The following is a 16,849-nucleotide window of genomic DNA, read 5'->3' as shown; positions in this document are numbered from 1 at the left end:
CCTGGTGCTCCACTGCTTCACCTTGCCCCTCCCACCTCCCTCGTATCCCCAGCTCCAGATCAAACCCCTGGAGAGTGATGAACTGGATGGAGACTGAGTACATTCAACTGAGTCCTCCATGCCCTCCGTGAGCACTGTGGCTTGATTCCTGGTCCCGCTCCTTGAGGCCTTACAGTCAGATTAGTCAGTCTCTCTAGCCCAAAGCACACACATTCCTGGCTTTCTCCATCAGGCCAATCATCACTTGAGGTCACATAAGCCCCTGGCTATGGCAATGCCAATTATAACAAGCATGGCTTGGTGACCTCCTAATTGTATGAGACCAATTAACATTATACTTGTTGTTCATTCAACAATAAACAGCTTTTGTGCCCATTAAATTGAGGCATACTACTAAATTTGCTGAGTATAACTTGGCAATACATCTCCAAATCATTAACTGCCTAAGACTTTGAAAATAAAGTGTATCTTTGTGCCTCTTGCCTTCAGAGCATGTTACATTCTTGTGTGTATTTTCCTGCCCATTTCATTACATCGTACTTATGAGGTTTCTGCACAATGTTTCCCCATATGCCTCAGGGCCCTTATATTTTTCTGAATTCCAAATGGATAGGTAGTATGAAGGGAGTGAGGGGTGTGACTCATCAAATTTGTACTAAATTCCTTTTTCTTGTCTCTTTCTGTTTCAAAATTCCAGCAAAATGAAAAGCAATGAAAGGATAAATATGTGGGTAAATCTTAATGAACACCAACTATATGAAACAAAAATGTAAGGTCTTTTGTGATTTACAAAAAATTAGAATTAAAATACATGGGAATAAAGCACATGGGTTGGCAGGAAGGTAAATGGAGTTTAAGTTTTTTAAGGTCCTTTTATAGTCTGGGAAGAGGTAAAACTACCAATTTATTTTGGACTTTGATAAGTCAAGGGTACATGTTAAAGTATTCCCTAGGGAAAACACTAAAAGAATAGCAAAGAGTATAAAACTGCAAATCTAATACAGGGGAGAATGGAATAATACAAAACAGTCCATCATTTTAGACAGAAAGCAAGAAAGGAAAGAAAAAGAAACTAAAATGTGCAGAATGAAAAAAAAAAGGCAAATAGTAAAATGGTAGTTTAAACCTAAACATATCAATAGTTACATTAAAGGTAAGTGAATTAAATGCTCTTATAAAAACTAAAAATTCTCAGGTTGATTACAAAATCAAAACCCAAATATTTCAAGAGAAATGATTTAAATATAAGGACACAGGTAGATTAAAGAAAAAAGATGGAAAATATGCTATGCAAACACTAACCAAAAGAAAGTTAGCTTTGCAATATCAAAGTTGACTTTAAGGGAAAAAAGATTACAAAGAATAAAAAGTAGTACTGTGTAATGATAAAAGTTTAGTTCACCAGGAAAATGTAGAAATTTTAAATTTAACTTCATTTAATCACATAGCCTCAATATAGATAGAACAAAAATGGATAAAACTAAAGGGAAAAATGAATAAACACAGTAAGAGATTTTAACATATCTCTCTCAGTAACTAAAAGAATAAGCACACATTTTCAGAAATGAATAGAAAATATGAATAACATGATTAAAAACTTTGAACTTACATACACAGAACACTGTACAGAACACATAACCTTTTCAAGTATTGAGGAAATATTAAAATGACTATATTCTGGTCTTAAGACAAGTCTAAATAAACTTCAAAAATTGCAATATACAGATTTTGTTCTCTAACTACAATGCAAATAAGATAGAAACAGCAACAACAATGATGACAAAACTAAAAAATCCCTCTCTTTTGGAAAAGAAGAAATACACTTCAAAAGAACTCATGATTTAAAGAAGATAACAAAATTGAAATTTAGGACTATTTCAAACTGAATGAAAATGAATATGTTATGTATCAAAACCTGTGGGAAAAAAGGCCAACCCTTAAGAAGACCTATAGTCCCTCCTCTCCTTACATCATGCTATCTTTCCCCCAACCCCGCTGACTGTACTCAACTTACAAGATGAGATTTGTATCTGAGCTAGTCCGTTGTGAGAGTGGACTTGAGGATTTTGTAAGGCTGTTTAGAGAAGAAGGAAAAGATCTTGACCATGTCTTTCCAAAGAACAGAACTAGAATAAGCAGGTAAAAATCTAAGAAAGGCAGATTTTAGTTCAGTGAAAGAGAAAATGTTGTGGTCATTGGACATTTTAATATATTAGGAGATAATGAGGTTCCTATCATTGGAAATATGCAAATGGTGCAACGTGAGTCCCAGTAGTGGGGGGGTGGGTTAGGGATTTGACCAGTTACCTGTGTTTAAAGATGGTGCTAAAGCATGGCATGCAAATATGGCAGAATGTTAACAGTTGCTGAATCTGTGTCATACTTTCAACTTCAAGTTTGAAAACTTGATTAAAAAACATAGAAAAATAGATGCTGCATCCACCCCAATATAGAAAGTTGTGAGGATTCAACAAGATTGAATATCTATACTTTCTCTCTTTGACATATGGTGTACATACATATATCTTTGTATATATACAATATATATTGTGATGCTTACTTTTATACTTTTATAATTTTTCTGCTAACATATGAAAAACTCACTCTATGATAAAGTATAACAAGGAAAGATCTCATCCTAAGTGGTTATTTATTCTCTCTCTCTTCCTTGAGCAAGGAGGTAGTTAAGAAATCCTAGACTTATTATTCCTTGTAAGTATTAAGAATTTTTCAGGAAGGGGGACTCTGCAGGCTTCATCATATTAAGGCATAAGATTATTTGGTGTTCAAAATGTTAAATGCAAGCAACTATCAGCTTGTGCCCAAGTGTTTCATATGCCATTAAACCAAGTGAGATTTGACTTTTTGGTTTTGTTCCAAATTGATACTATAGTTACCATTTCCCTCAAATTATTCATGAATTATCATGCATACTTGAATTTAATTTGCTGATAAATTGTGTTTGACATACACAGGCTGTGGGATATCCCCCAGCCCCTGTGTTAAAACACTTTCAGTGATGTGAAGAAATAGCATTCAAAAAACTCCTGAGTATTAGTTTGAGGAGTACCTAAAGGCAATAGGGGACAAAAGAAAATACTGTTTCCTAAAACTATGACCTGGTAAGTTTTGATGCTAAAGAATTCTCAAGCTAGCATATAAAATAGTCTTTGATGCTAAAGACTTCTCAAACTAGCATATAAAATAGTCTTTGGACTTTTAAATGAGTTTGGGGCATTTTACCTTACAGTTCTATTAGAAGCAAAAATACATTTGGACTATATATTCTCTGAAATCTCTTTCAGATTAAAAAATCTGAAATTAAAACTCACTTTGCTGAAATCCTGAATGCTGTTGTGAAAAGGATTCATTTTCCAGCTCTTATCTCTTCTGCCCTCTCTAACACAAAATGTTGGAACCTGGGAAACCTGAAAAACATGCTCTTGCTTCTTGGGGGCCATGACCATTTCTTCTTCCCTTCTTTTTCATTTTTCAGCAGTAACTTCTCCCTCCTCCTAATCTGTAGAATCAAAGGAGGGTTTAAAATGGACTCATCTTTCTGGACAGGATTGAATGGCTCTGTTAGCAGAGTGGGATGAATAGAAAGTTCTCTTCAATGTTTTAGTGCAGTACTGTGTACCTGTAAAGTTACATACTTGCCCGGAATTTAGAGTAGCTTAATGCTTGTTTGGCAGCATAAACTCTGAAAAAAATCTTGTGGGGAAACATGCCCCATACATGGTTTCTGTCTGTAGAGTACAAAGGGAGATGGATGTGTGCCAGTTATGTAGTTGATGTGCTAAAGGTAGATGCCAAACTAAGGCAGTCTTTAAGAGAATTTCTTGGCATAAATAAACAGATAAAAAAAGTCTGTGTTCTTAGATCTGTTATATACACTTAAAATGGTTACTGCATGGAGCACATCCATAGAGTCCATCATATTCCAAGTTTTCATTTTAGAAGAAAATGGAAAAATTGAGCAATTCATATTGTTAATTTAAAAATTAGCCTAGAATTATTTCTCCCTAGAAATGTAATAATTTGTTTGTGGAAACCTTTAAATGAAAACCTTTGGCTTCAGGCACATATGTGGTCAATATGGATGACTGTGAAGCTGCCAGGTAGGTGTAAGAAGGTCCTGTCAGTGACCTTCAACTACAGGTCTCTTTCCATGGCTTTCAGAATTAGAACAACCATACTATTTTCTCACTGCATAGTATTTTTAAGTTCTAAATTATTTTATTTGTGGTTGTTTACTTCTTTAGTTGCTTGTGCTAGCTTTTTTTCTAGCCTTATTATACCAAGAGTTTATTATACCAAGAATTAGAGTTTACGGGAAGACTTGACCTTTTTAGAAAGTCTGAGAACCACAGAATAAATTTTTTTCTTATACAACTCCCTGACAGAAAGATATGAAATACGATTGAGACAGAAGAGTGGGTAAGATCATGAGTTTTAGAGTCAAATAAGTCTCAGTTCAAACCCAAGCAACACCGTTGGTATGTGTCGGGAGAAAGTCACTTAACCTTTCCAAGTCTCACTGCCATGTCTGTCAAGTAGGGATAATATGCATTTCTTAATGTTCTTGTGAGGACTAACTGAAGTAATACACACCCCAAATGGTACCTGGTTGACACTAGGGCTCAATAAATTGTATTTAACAAAACTGTGAAGTTGCTATACGTAAGGGTGGTACTTCTGTTATAGACAAGTGGAAGGAAGCAAGAAAACTGCAGAAAGGCAGGGCTTTTTAATATAGTTTTCTATGTCCTTGCATGTAATTACACATCCTATCTTGGTTTCTTTGCTCAGTGTCGTATTTTGAATGTGACACTGAAATCCAATCAGGAGGAACAACCATAGCATCGAATGACTTCCCTTGCTTTGACATATTCCAGATGAATGGATGCAAGAACAGGCAAAATCAGCCTTTCTTTCTTAAAGTTATTTCTCATTAGGGAAATTGCAAACATTCACACAAATGTGATCTGGCAAAACAAAAAGAATCTAGAACCTTTTGCATTTTATAATATTTTGTGATATGAAAGGACAGTTTGTGGCAATAGGACCCAGCCACAGAAATGGAATGTTAATGCTTATGAAGACTACTTAGCAAACATAGCTTTAACTAGAGCTCTAATTAGAACCTATGTGTAACTCTGAGAACTTTTGTGTGAACAAGTTCTAGCTATGAAAAAGCTGTGAAAATGTAAATTTCAGAAGCAATTTTTATTTATTATATTGACTATGTCAAGGATATTATGGTCATCATCTTTCAAGACAGTGATGAAATTATAAATCAGAACTAGAGAACAGATGGGGAATATTTTCAAACGTAGTGGGAAAAACTGCATGTAAATGAGTCAAATGAGCAGGTCTGAGGAGTCTCCACTAAACATAATAGTGATCTATATCATTTGTAGTTGATGAAGCATCCATTCAATCATATCACACAGGAAGATTTGATCTGAAGCCAATTTTTGTTTGTTAAAAGCTATGCTAGTAATATAGTAAAAACTCATGGCATATTAGAAAAATTTTCTTTGGAAAATTAATTTTAGTTTCTTTGGAAACCAAATGACCTCCAAATGCTTTCATTATGGCCTTACAAAAATTATATATGTATATATGATAGATTCTTATTCTCATATTAAAGGTAAAACAGAGAAAATTAATAGGAAAAATTAAAGAATTTAAAGCCTGAGGAAAAACACTATGCTTACGGTGGCAGTGTGACAAATTAGCAGGTGACAAGGCTGACTTCCTTCTCTGTTGTCTTATTAACCCACCTTTTTCCATCCTGCATTTCTGATTCCTTCTTCCTATTTCAGTATTTGCTTTTGCATTTGCCCTTTCTCAGTTTCACCTCAGCTGGGCAGACCATTCTTTTACCTTGAGAATTCTGACTGTTGCCACATCCAAGGTAATGTGAGGACCATCTCCTACTGGTGTGCAGGCCTTGGGCACTGCTGCTTCAGCAATGGTTTGTGAGTGCTGTTTCCCTAGCCCAGTGCTGTGACTCTCCACTGCACCCCTCAGGAGCTCAGCAGGCTGTCCCCACCATCTTCATCTCCTCAGGGAGGTGGGCTGCTATACAGGCCCCCAGAACCCCAACACCAGCCACCTAATCCTGTGACTACTCACATAGATGTCAGTAAAATGCAGAAGGTCCTGTATAATTGGATGAACCTCACTGCAATATAACAGGTAGTTTCATCTAAAAACTAGTCCTTTCATCAGTGCCATCTTGTATGGCCCTCCATATCAGCCAGGCAATATACTGCCATGTGCAAACATATGTTGCCACTTGTCTGCCTTTGACCGTAAGTCTCTCTCCAACACTTCTACCTTAACAGGATAGATTCCCCTTCTAGGTCCAGCTCACATCCACCTTGTTTAAGTTTCTTTTCCCGGGTTCCTTTGGCCAATGTAAGATGACTGCAGAAAGCAGCTTGTCCAACTGACCTCTGGGACTGCTGTATCTACAGATTATCCTTGCTAAGTAAGAGGAACAGCAGCATACTTGCTATCTGTGGAAAATCAACTGCCTTGGAGAGATCTTGGACAGCTATCCCACCCCTCTTCTCCTTAACTAGACTCACCTTAAGGTTGAAGGGGTGCCTCTGGCACTCTGTGTGGCTTAGGGTCCTAAACAAGTTTTTCTCCGACCACTGAATTCTGGCATCCTCCACTAGGAAACCAGCAGCTGAATATCCCTAGGCACACATCAGTGGCCTATATAATTTTATAGCCTCTATTTGTTAAAGGTACCAGTTGAGCTCTCCATTAGATTTGATGTGTAAATTCTAGCACTATTATATTATAAAGTGGCAAAACACTTAAGATAAATAACACTCAATGCTTCCATAGTATTTCTACAATTATATTGTCACTACAACAATTTTTTTACAAGACTAGGGGATGCTATGCCAAATAAGGGAAATGTGTAGAACCTCTTGTAGCTTCTGCAAAGGCTGAGTTACAATTTTATTTTCAAACTAGTTTTCCAGTAAGTTTTAGTACAAATTTTAAGATGGAACAAATCTCAAGTAGTAAAAATCCTTTAAGAGTATACAGTTATATTCTGTGTGGATAAAATCGTAATGGCCTGGAACAATGACTACATGCCGAGTGGAATTTTAAGGCTGGTTTTGACTTTATATAAGCTTTTCCTTGAGCTAAGGTATTTTCCCCACTGTGTTATGTTTGATAAAGATTTAAACTTACAAACAGAACTGTGCTATTTTTATAATGAAATTCATACTTAATTTGCCTTTGTAGCACTGGTATAAATGAAGAATAAAACCAGTCCTAATTAACTACAATAAAATTATCTTATTGGGTTAACAAATTTAGAACTCAGAAATAAGTTTTTTTTTTTTTTTTAAAGAGATAGCTTGACTGTATTTATTTATTTCAAATATTTATTTATTTATTTACTTATTCTTGGCTTTGTTGGGTCTTCGTTTCTGTGCGAGGGCTTTCTCTAGTTGGCGGCAAGCGGGGGCCACTCTTCATCGCGGTGCGCGGGCCTCTCACTATCGCGGCCTCTCTTGTTGCGGAGCACAGGCTCCAGACGCGCAGGCTCAGTAGTTGTGGCTCACGGGCTTAGTTGCTCCGCGGCATGTGGGATCTTCCCAGACCAGGGCTCGAACCCGTGTCCCCTGCATTGGCAGGCAGATTCTTAACCACTGCGCCACCAGGGAAGCCCAGAAATAAGTTTTAAAAGCAAATGATGTGTTTACCTCTTCTGTAAGCAAAGCTGATTATGCCACTTCCCATTAACTTCAGGATGGTTTCCAAACTTTTTAACATGACATGCAAGGCCCTTCATTATTTGACTTTAACCTGTCATCTTGTATTGCTCACTGAATTGTACAGAACACTTGTTTCTTCTGTATTCTACTTAACGACCTTAGCAAATACTGTTCCCTCTGCCTAGAACACTCTTTCTCTTTCCCTCCTTTCCTTCCCCCAGTTCATTAAGGGCTAATTCCCACAACTTCCCAAGACTGACGCCTGGTAGTACCTTCTCTGGGAAGTTTCTGAAACGGGACTCAAAATTTCACATTGCTGTTACTGTCTACTTGCTCAGACTGTGAGCTCTTTGTGGGCAGGCACCATAAGCTTTCATCCTTGTATTCTCAACACCTACTGTGCTTTGCACACAGTAGTTACTCTACTCAGGCTTGTTGAATAATCTCACACTTTGAAATTATGTTTAGGGATCCAGCTACAGGATACCTCTGTGGTCTTGTGCTATCTCCCAAACTGTAAGTAACAGAGCAATTGTTAAAATGTTTCCCCCGCATCTTATTATTCCCAAATCCAACATAAAATTAAAAAGCAAATCTAGACAACTAACACATCATCTCCAGCAGACCCCACTCTTGAGAAGAAAAGTATAGGCCTGACTATTGTTTATGAAGTGTTCCAGAATGGACACTTAAATAGATCAATAAATGAACAAACCAGGTGTTTTGCCTTTGCAAAATTCTTGCTCTGGGTAGGTCTTCAAAAAAACAAAAGTGAAGACAAAACAAAACAATGTCCCCCCGCCTCCCAAACCAATCAGTATCAAGACTTAGTGAAGTGATCTCTAAGTCTAGTTAAAATTCCTTTGGATTATTCCATAGGCTAAACTATATATTCTTATGTTCTTAAGTTCTTGCTTTATTAGCTTAGCAGTCTAGTCTCACCCCCACTCCAAAACTGCTGTTCCCCTTTTTGTATTCCATTCAAATTCTTATTTTTAAACAAAGACAATTTTTAACTGGAAAATGCATTTCCCCTAGACATATCAGGAGAACTTGTTGCTCTCCTCTATTTATAACCAGATTACTCCCTTAGTTCATGCTTATTTGCAAAATGGATGGTAGGAAACTCACAGGGGAGAGTGGGCCTATGGATAATTGCCTCTTGCTGTAATTTTCTGTAATTGCAAAACCTTATTTTAACTAAGGCATGACTCTGCTTAGGTTGTATTCATTGCATATTGCAGTGTCACAGACTTAAACATGTTAAAATAAGAGAAACTGTTAAAGGTCTATGTTTAGACACAGTTTATGGTTAGAGACTTGCTCCATATTCCTTCCGTCATACATTATGACTAATGAACGTTCTACTGTTTAATGGATGTGGGCACGAAGCAGAAAGGATGATTGTCCAGAAGATCATTTAAGGGCTTACTTAGCTCCTTATTGGTTATTTCACTGGGTGCAGAAGATGAAATTACACCAAAATGTTATTAATTTACAAGTTTGATGTTTACCTTTGTAATACCTATGAATAAATGTATTGCTAAACAATATCATAAACTGTTGACCCTACTTGGAGTGGAACTTGTTTAGAATCATCATTTGACTCAGGAGAAGCACTTGCATACAAAAATAATGAATGTGTCTGTTAGAAATAGTTTTAAACAAATTATTAAATTATTATTATGATTCTGAAAATAGTCCTTATGGATTAAACTACCTTTTTATACCTCTTATTAGCATTGTTGCTATATGTACTAACTTGAAAGTTAGTACCATTCTTTCTTGAGAAACTTACTCAATTTTCAGTCAATCAGACTGACATACGCCCTCTCTGTCCCAGTCCCCCACCCAAGTCCTATTAGGGTGATTTAATACATTTAACAATATGCGTATGCTTATTTTTCCTCCTTATCCTACAACTATCTGGAGGTAGCATTTTTATTAGGTCACTCCTTGCTCAAAATCTTTCACTAATTTTGACAGTACTAAATCTAAATGGCTTAACAAGAATTCAGGGTTCTACATAAATTTCCTCCAATGACTTTTCTATCCTGTTTCCTGCTTCCCCTATAGTAGTCCCTCTTTCCCTCACCCCAAACCCATTACTCTGTATACAGGGTGTCCACCCAGCAAAGCCTGCCTTTCTCTTCTCAGGTTTGTTAACATCCAGTTCATCCTTCATGACCCATATCACATCTGCTCCCTCCACAAAGCCCTAACTGGCCCTTGGTTGCAGCAACCAATCCCTCCTTTGGACCCCTCCTGTGCTTCTTGGTAACCATAACTACCATTGACTACATGGGGACTGAGGTCCTCAACGAGGGTTTTGTTGACTTGAATTGTTGAGCTGAATTATTTGTGTTGGTTACTTTACTTTTCTTTTTAAAACTGATGTATAATTGACATACAACATCATATTAGTTTCAGGCGTACAACCTAACAATTTGATATTTGTGAATATTGTGAAATGATCACCACAATAAATCTAGTTAATGTCCATCACCATACATTGTTACAGAATTTTTTTTCTTGTGATGAGAACTTTTAAGGTCTACTCTCTTAGCAACTTTCAAATATACACTACAGTGTTATTAACTATAGTTGCCATGCTGTATGTTATATCCCCATGACTTATTTATTTTATAACTGAGAGTTTGTACCTTTGATTCCCTTCACTCATTTTGCCCACCCCCCACCCCCCACCTCTGGCAACCACCAATCTGTTCTCTCTATGTATTATTTAATTTTTAAAAATCTATCCTTATCTAATCCCTTCAGATAGACTGAAACGTCCTTGCAAGAAAGGTGGTGTGGGGAGACCTTCAAGATGGCAGAGGAGTAAGATGTGGAGATCACCTTCCTCCCCACAAATACATCTACATGTGGAACAGCTCCTACAGAACACCTACTGAACGCTGGCAGAAGAACTCAGACTTCCCAAAAGGCAAGGAACTCCCCACGTACCTGGGCAGGGCAAAAGAAAAAAGAAAAAACAGAGACAGAAGAATAGGGACGGGACCTGCACCTCTGGGAGGGAGCTGTGAAGGAGGAAAGGTTTCCACACACTAGGAAGCCCCTTCGCGGACAGAGACTGCGGGTGGTGGAGGGGGAAGCTTCGGAGCCACGGAGGAGAGCACAGCCACAGGGCTGCAGAGGGCAAAGCAGAAAGGTTCCCGCACAGAGGATCAGTGCCGACCAGCACTTACCAGCCTGAGAGGCTTGTTTGCTCACCCACCGGGGTGGGCGGGGGCTGAGAGCTGAGGCTCGGTCTTCGGAGGTTGGATCCCAGGGAGAGGACTGGGGTTGGCTGCGTGAACACAGCCTGAAGGGGCTAGTGCACCACAGCTAGCCGGGAGGTAGTCTGGGAAAAGGTCTGGGCCTGCCTAAGAGGCAAGAGACCATTGTTTTGGGGTGCACGAGGAGAGGGGATTCAGAGCACCACCTAAATGAGCTCCAGAGATGGGCATGAGCCATGGCTATCAGCGCGGACCCCAGAAACGGGCATGAAATGCTAAGGCTGCTGCTGCAGCCACCAAGAAGCTTGTGTGCAAACATAGGTCACTATCCACACCTCCCTTCCTGGGAGCCTGTGCAGCCCGCCACTGCCAGGGTCCCGTGATCCAGGGACAACTTCCCTGGGAGAACACACGGCGCACCTCAGGCTATCGCAACGTCACACCGGCCTCGGCCGCTGCAGGCTTGCCCTGCATTCCGTACCCCTCCCTCCCCCTGCCTCAGTGAGCCAGAGCCCCCGAATCAGCTGCTACTTTAACTCTGTCCTGTCTGAGAGAAGAACAGACACCCTCAGGCGACCTACACGCAGAGGCAGGGCCAAATCCAAAGCTAAAGCCCAGGAGCTGTGCGAACAAAGAAGAGAAAGGGAAATTTTTCCCAGCAGCCTCAGGAGCAGCAGATTAAATCTCCAAAATCAACGTGATGTGCCCTGCAGCTGTGGAATACCTGAATAGACAATGAATCATCCCAAAACTGGGCAGTGGACTTGGGAGCAACTGTAGACTTGGGGTTTGCTTGCTGCATCAAAAATTTGTTTCTGGTTTTATGTTTATCTTAGTTTAGTATTTAGAGTTTATTATGATTGGTAGATTTGTCTATTGATTTGGTTGCTCTCTTCCTTTTTTTAAAATATATAGACATAAATATATTTTTTCCTTTTTCTCTTTATGTGAGTGCATATGTGCATGCTTCATTGTGTGACTTTCTCTGTATAGCTTTGCTTTAACCATTTGTCCTAGGGTTCTGTCTGTCCGTTTTTTTGGTCTTTTTTTTTTTTTTAGTATAGTTTTTACTGCTTGTTATCATCGTTGGATTTGTTTTTTGGTATGGTTGCTCTCTTCTTTCTTTCTTTCTTTTTTTATTACTATTTAATTTTTTTAATTTTTAATAATTTTTAAAATTTTTTATTTTAATAACTTTATTGTGTTTTATTTTCTATTTTCTTTCTTTCTTTTTTTCTCCCTTTTCTTCTGAGCCATGTGGCTGACAGGGTCTTGGGGCTCCAGCCAGGTGTCAGGCCTGTGCCTCTGAGGTGGGAGAGCTGAGTTCAGGACCTTGGTACACCACAGACCTCCTGGCTCCACATAATATCAAATGGCAAAGCTCTCCCAGAGATCTCCATCTCAATGTTAAGACCCAGCTCCACTCAACGACCAGCAAAGCTACAGTGCTGGACACCCTATGCCAAACAACTAGCAAGACAGGAACACAATGCCACCCATTAGCAGAGAGACTGCCTAAAATCATAATAAGGTCACAGACACCCCAAAACACACCACTGGATACGGTCCTGCCCAACAGAAAGACAAGATCCGCCTCATCCAATAGAACACAGGCACCATGCCCCTCCACCAGGAAGCCTACACAACCCACTGAACAACCTTAGCCACTGGGAGCAGACACCAAAAACAACGGGAACTACGAACCTGCAGCCTGCAAAAAGGAGACCCCAAACACAGTAAGTTAAGCAAAATGAAAAGACAGTGAAACACACAGCAGATGAAGGAGCAAGGTAAAAACCCAACAGACCAAGCAAATGAAGAGGAAATAGGCAGTCTACCTGAAAGAGAATTCAGAGTAATGATAGTAAAGATGATCCAAAATCTTGGAAATAGAATGAAGAAAATACAAGAAACATTTAACAAGGACCTAGAAGAACTAAAGAGCAAACAAACAATGATGAACAACACAATAAATGAAATTTAAAATTCTCTAGAAGGAATCAATAGCAGAATAACTGAGGCAGAAGAATGGATAAGTGACCTGGAAGATAAAACAGTGGAAATAACTATGGCAGAGTAGAATAAAGAAAAAAGAATGAAAAGAATTGAGGACAGTCTTAGAGACCTCTGGGACAACATTAAACGCACCAACATCTGAATTATAGGGGTCCCAGAAGAAGAGAAAAAGAAAGGGACTGAGAAAATATTTGAAGAGCTTATAGTTGAAAACTTTCCTAATATGGGAAAAGAAATAGTCAATGAAGTCCCAGAAGTGCAGAGCATCTCATTCAGGATAAATCCAAGGAGAAACACGCCAAGATACATATTAATCAAACTATCAAAAATTAAATACAAAGAAAAGAAATTAAAAGCAGCAAGGGAAAAAGAACAAATAGCATACAAGTGAATCCCCGTAAAGTTAACAGCAGATCTTTCAGAAGAAACTCTGCAAGCCAGAAGGGAGTGGCAGGACATATTTAAAGTGATGAAAGGGAAAAACCTACAACCAAGATTACTCTACCGAGCAAGGATCTCACTCAGATTCGATGGAGAAATTAAAACCTTTACAGACAAGCAAAAGCTAAGAGAATTCAGCAACACCAAACCAGCTTTACAACAAATGCTAAAGGAACTTCTCCAGGCAGGAAACACAAGAGAAGGAAAAGACTTACAATAACAAACCCAAAACATTTAAGAAAATGGTAATAGGAACATACATATCGATAACTACCTTAAATGTAAATGGATTAAATGCTCCAACCAAAAGACATAGACTGGCTGAATGGATACAAAAACAAGACCCATACATATGCTGTCTACAAGAGACCTACTTCAGACCTAGGAATACATACAGACTGAAAGTGAGGGGATGGAAGAAGATATTCCGTGCACATGGAAATCAAAAGAAAGCTGGAGTAGCAATTCTCATATCAGACAAAATAGACTTTAAAACAAAGACTATTACAAGGACAAAGAAGGACACTACATAATGATCAAGGGATCAATCCAAGAAGAAGATATAACAATTGTAACTATTTATGCACCCAACATAGGAGCACCTCAATACATAAGGCAAATGATAACAGCCATAAAAGGGGAAATCGACAGTAACACAATCAGAGTAGGGGACTTTAACACCCCACTTTCACCAATGGACAGATCATCCAAAATGAAAATAAGTATGGAAACACAAGCATTAAATGATACATTAAAGAAGATGGACTTAATTGATATTTATAGGACATTCCATCCAAAAACAACAGAATACACTTTCTTCTCAAGTGTTCATGGAACATTCTCCAGAATAGATCATATCATGGGTCACAAATCAAGCCTTGGTAAATTTAAGAAAATTGAAATCGTATCAAGTATGTTTTCTGACTACAACGCTATGAGACTAGATATCAATTACAGGAAAAAAATCTGTAAAAAATACAAACACATGGAGGCTAAACAATACACTACTAAATAACCAAGAGATCCTGATGAAATCAAAGAGGAAATAAAAAAATACCTAGAAACAAATGACAGTGAAAACACGATGACTCAAAACCTATGGGATGCAGCAAAAGCAGTTCTAAGATGGAAGTTTATTGCAATACAATCTTACCTCAAGAAACAAGAAAAATCTCAAATAAACAGCCTAACCTTACACCTAAAGCAATTAGAGAAAGAAGAACAAAAAAACCCCCAAAGTTAGCCAAAGGAAAGAAGTTATAAAGATCAGATCAGAAATAAATGAAAAAGAAATGAAGGAAACAATAGCAAAGATCAATAAAACTAAAAGCTGGTTCTTTGAGAAGATAAACAAAATTGATAAACCATTAGCCAGACTCATCAAGAAAAAAAGGAGTCAAATCAATAGAATTAGAAATGAAAAAGGAGAAGTTACAACTGGCACTGCAGAAATACAAAGGATCATGAGAGATTACTACAAGCAACTCTATGCCAATAAAATGGACAACCTGGAAGAAATGGACAAATTCTTAGAAAAGCACAACCTTCTGAGACTGAACCAGGAAGACATAGAAAGTATAAACAGACCAATCACAAGCACTGAAATTGAGACTGTGATTAAAAATCTTCCAACAAACAAAAGCCCAGGACCAGATGGCTTCACAGGATAATTCTATCAAACATTCAGAGAAGAGCTAACACCTATCCTTCTCAAACTCTTCCGAAATATAGCAGAGGGAGGACCACTCCCAAACTCATTCTGCGAGGCCACCATCACCCTGATACCAAAACCAGACAAAAATGTCACAAAGAAGGAAAACTACAGGTCAATATCACTGATGAAAATAGATGCAAAAATCCTCAACAAAATACTAGCAAACAGAATCCAACAGCATATTAAAAGGATCATACACCATGATCAAGTGGGGTTTATCACCGGAATGCAAGGATTCTTCAATATATGCAAATCAATCAGTGTGATAAACCATATTAACAAATCAAAGGATAAAAACCATATGATCATCTCAATAGATGCAGAAAAAGCTTTTGACAAAATTCAACACCCATTGTTGATAAAAACTCTCCAGAATGTACACATAGAGGGAACTTACCTCAACATAATAAAGGCCATATATGACAAACCCACAGCCAACATCGTTCTTAATGGTGAAAAACTGAAACCGTTTCCTCTAAGATCAGGAACAAGACAAGGTTGTCCACTCTCACCACTATTATTCAACATAGTTTTGGAAGTTTTAGCCACAGCAATCAGAGAAGAAAAAGAAATAAAAGGAATCCAAATCAGAAAAGAAGAAGTAAAACTGTCACTGTTTGCAGATGACATGATACTATACACAGATAATCCTAAAGATGCTACCAGAAAACTACTAGAACTAATCAATGAATCTGGTAAAGTAGCAGGACACAAAATTAATGCACAGAAATCTCTTGCATTCCTATACACTAATGATGAAAAATCTGAAAGAGAAATTAAGGAAACACTCCCATTTACCATTGCAACAAAAATAATAAAATACCTAGGAATAAACCTACCTAAGGAGACAAAAGACCTGTATGCAGAAAACTATAAGACACTGATGAAAGAAATTAAAGATGATACAAACAGATGGAGAGATAGACCATGTTCTTGCATTGGAAGAATCAACATTGTGAAAATGAGTATACTACCCAAAGCAATCTACAGATTCCATGCAATCCCTATCAAACTACCAATGGCATTTTTCACAGAACTAGAACAAAAAATTTCACAATTTGTATGGAAACACAAAAGACCCCGAATAGCCAAAGCAATCTTTAGAATGAAAAACGGAGCTGGAGGAATCAGGCTCCCTGACTTCAGAGTATGCTACAAAGCTACAGTAATCAAGACAGTATGATACTGGCACAAAAACAGAAATATAGATCAATGGAACAGGATAGAAAGCCCAAAGATAATCCCACGCACATATGGTCACCTTATCTTTGATAAAGGAGGCAAGAGTATACAGTGGAGAAAAGACAGCCTCTTCAATAAGTGGTGCTGGAAAACTGGACAGCTACACGTAGATGAATGAAATTAGAACACTCCCTAACACCATACACAAAAATAAACTCAAAATCAATTAAAGACCTAAATGTAAGACCAGACACTATTCAACTCTTAGAGGAAAACATAGGCAGAACACTCTATGACATATATCACAGCAAGATCCTTTTTGACCCACCTCCTAGAGAAATGGAAATAAAAACAAAAATAAACAAATGGGACCTAATGAAAATTAAAAGCTTTTGTACAGCAAACGAAACCATAAACAAGATGAAAAGACAACCCTCAGAATGGGAGAAAATATTTGCAAACAAAGCAAGTGACAAAGGATTAATCTCCAAAATTTACAA

The 16,849-nt window shown here is 37.9% G+C and overlaps 1 protein-coding gene and 1 long non-coding RNA gene across 5 annotated transcripts in view; one reads left to right on the top strand and one right to left on the bottom strand.

Annotated features, from left to right (window-relative positions):
• The window catches only part of LOC103005313 (uncharacterized), a 214,001-nt gene extending 201,682 nt beyond the window's left edge, over window positions 1-12,319 (top strand). Inside the window, exon 4 of the long non-coding RNA XR_009009857.1 lies at window positions 10,539-12,319. This is a non-coding gene — a long non-coding RNA (uncharacterized LOC103005313). The remainder of the gene's footprint in view (window positions 1-10,538) is intronic.
• The window catches only part of EFEMP1 (EGF containing fibulin extracellular matrix protein 1), a 69,068-nt gene that overhangs the window by 24,889 nt on the left and 27,330 nt on the right, over window positions 1-16,849 (bottom strand). The gene's annotated exons all lie outside the window — the stretch shown is intronic.

Source organism: Balaenoptera acutorostrata, chromosome 12, assembly GCF_949987535.1.
Source record: "Balaenoptera acutorostrata chromosome 12, mBalAcu1.1, whole genome shotgun sequence".
NCBI lineage: Eukaryota > Metazoa > Chordata > Mammalia > Artiodactyla > Balaenopteridae > Balaenoptera > Balaenoptera acutorostrata.
This window is presented reverse-complemented; position numbering and strand designations above follow the sequence as displayed.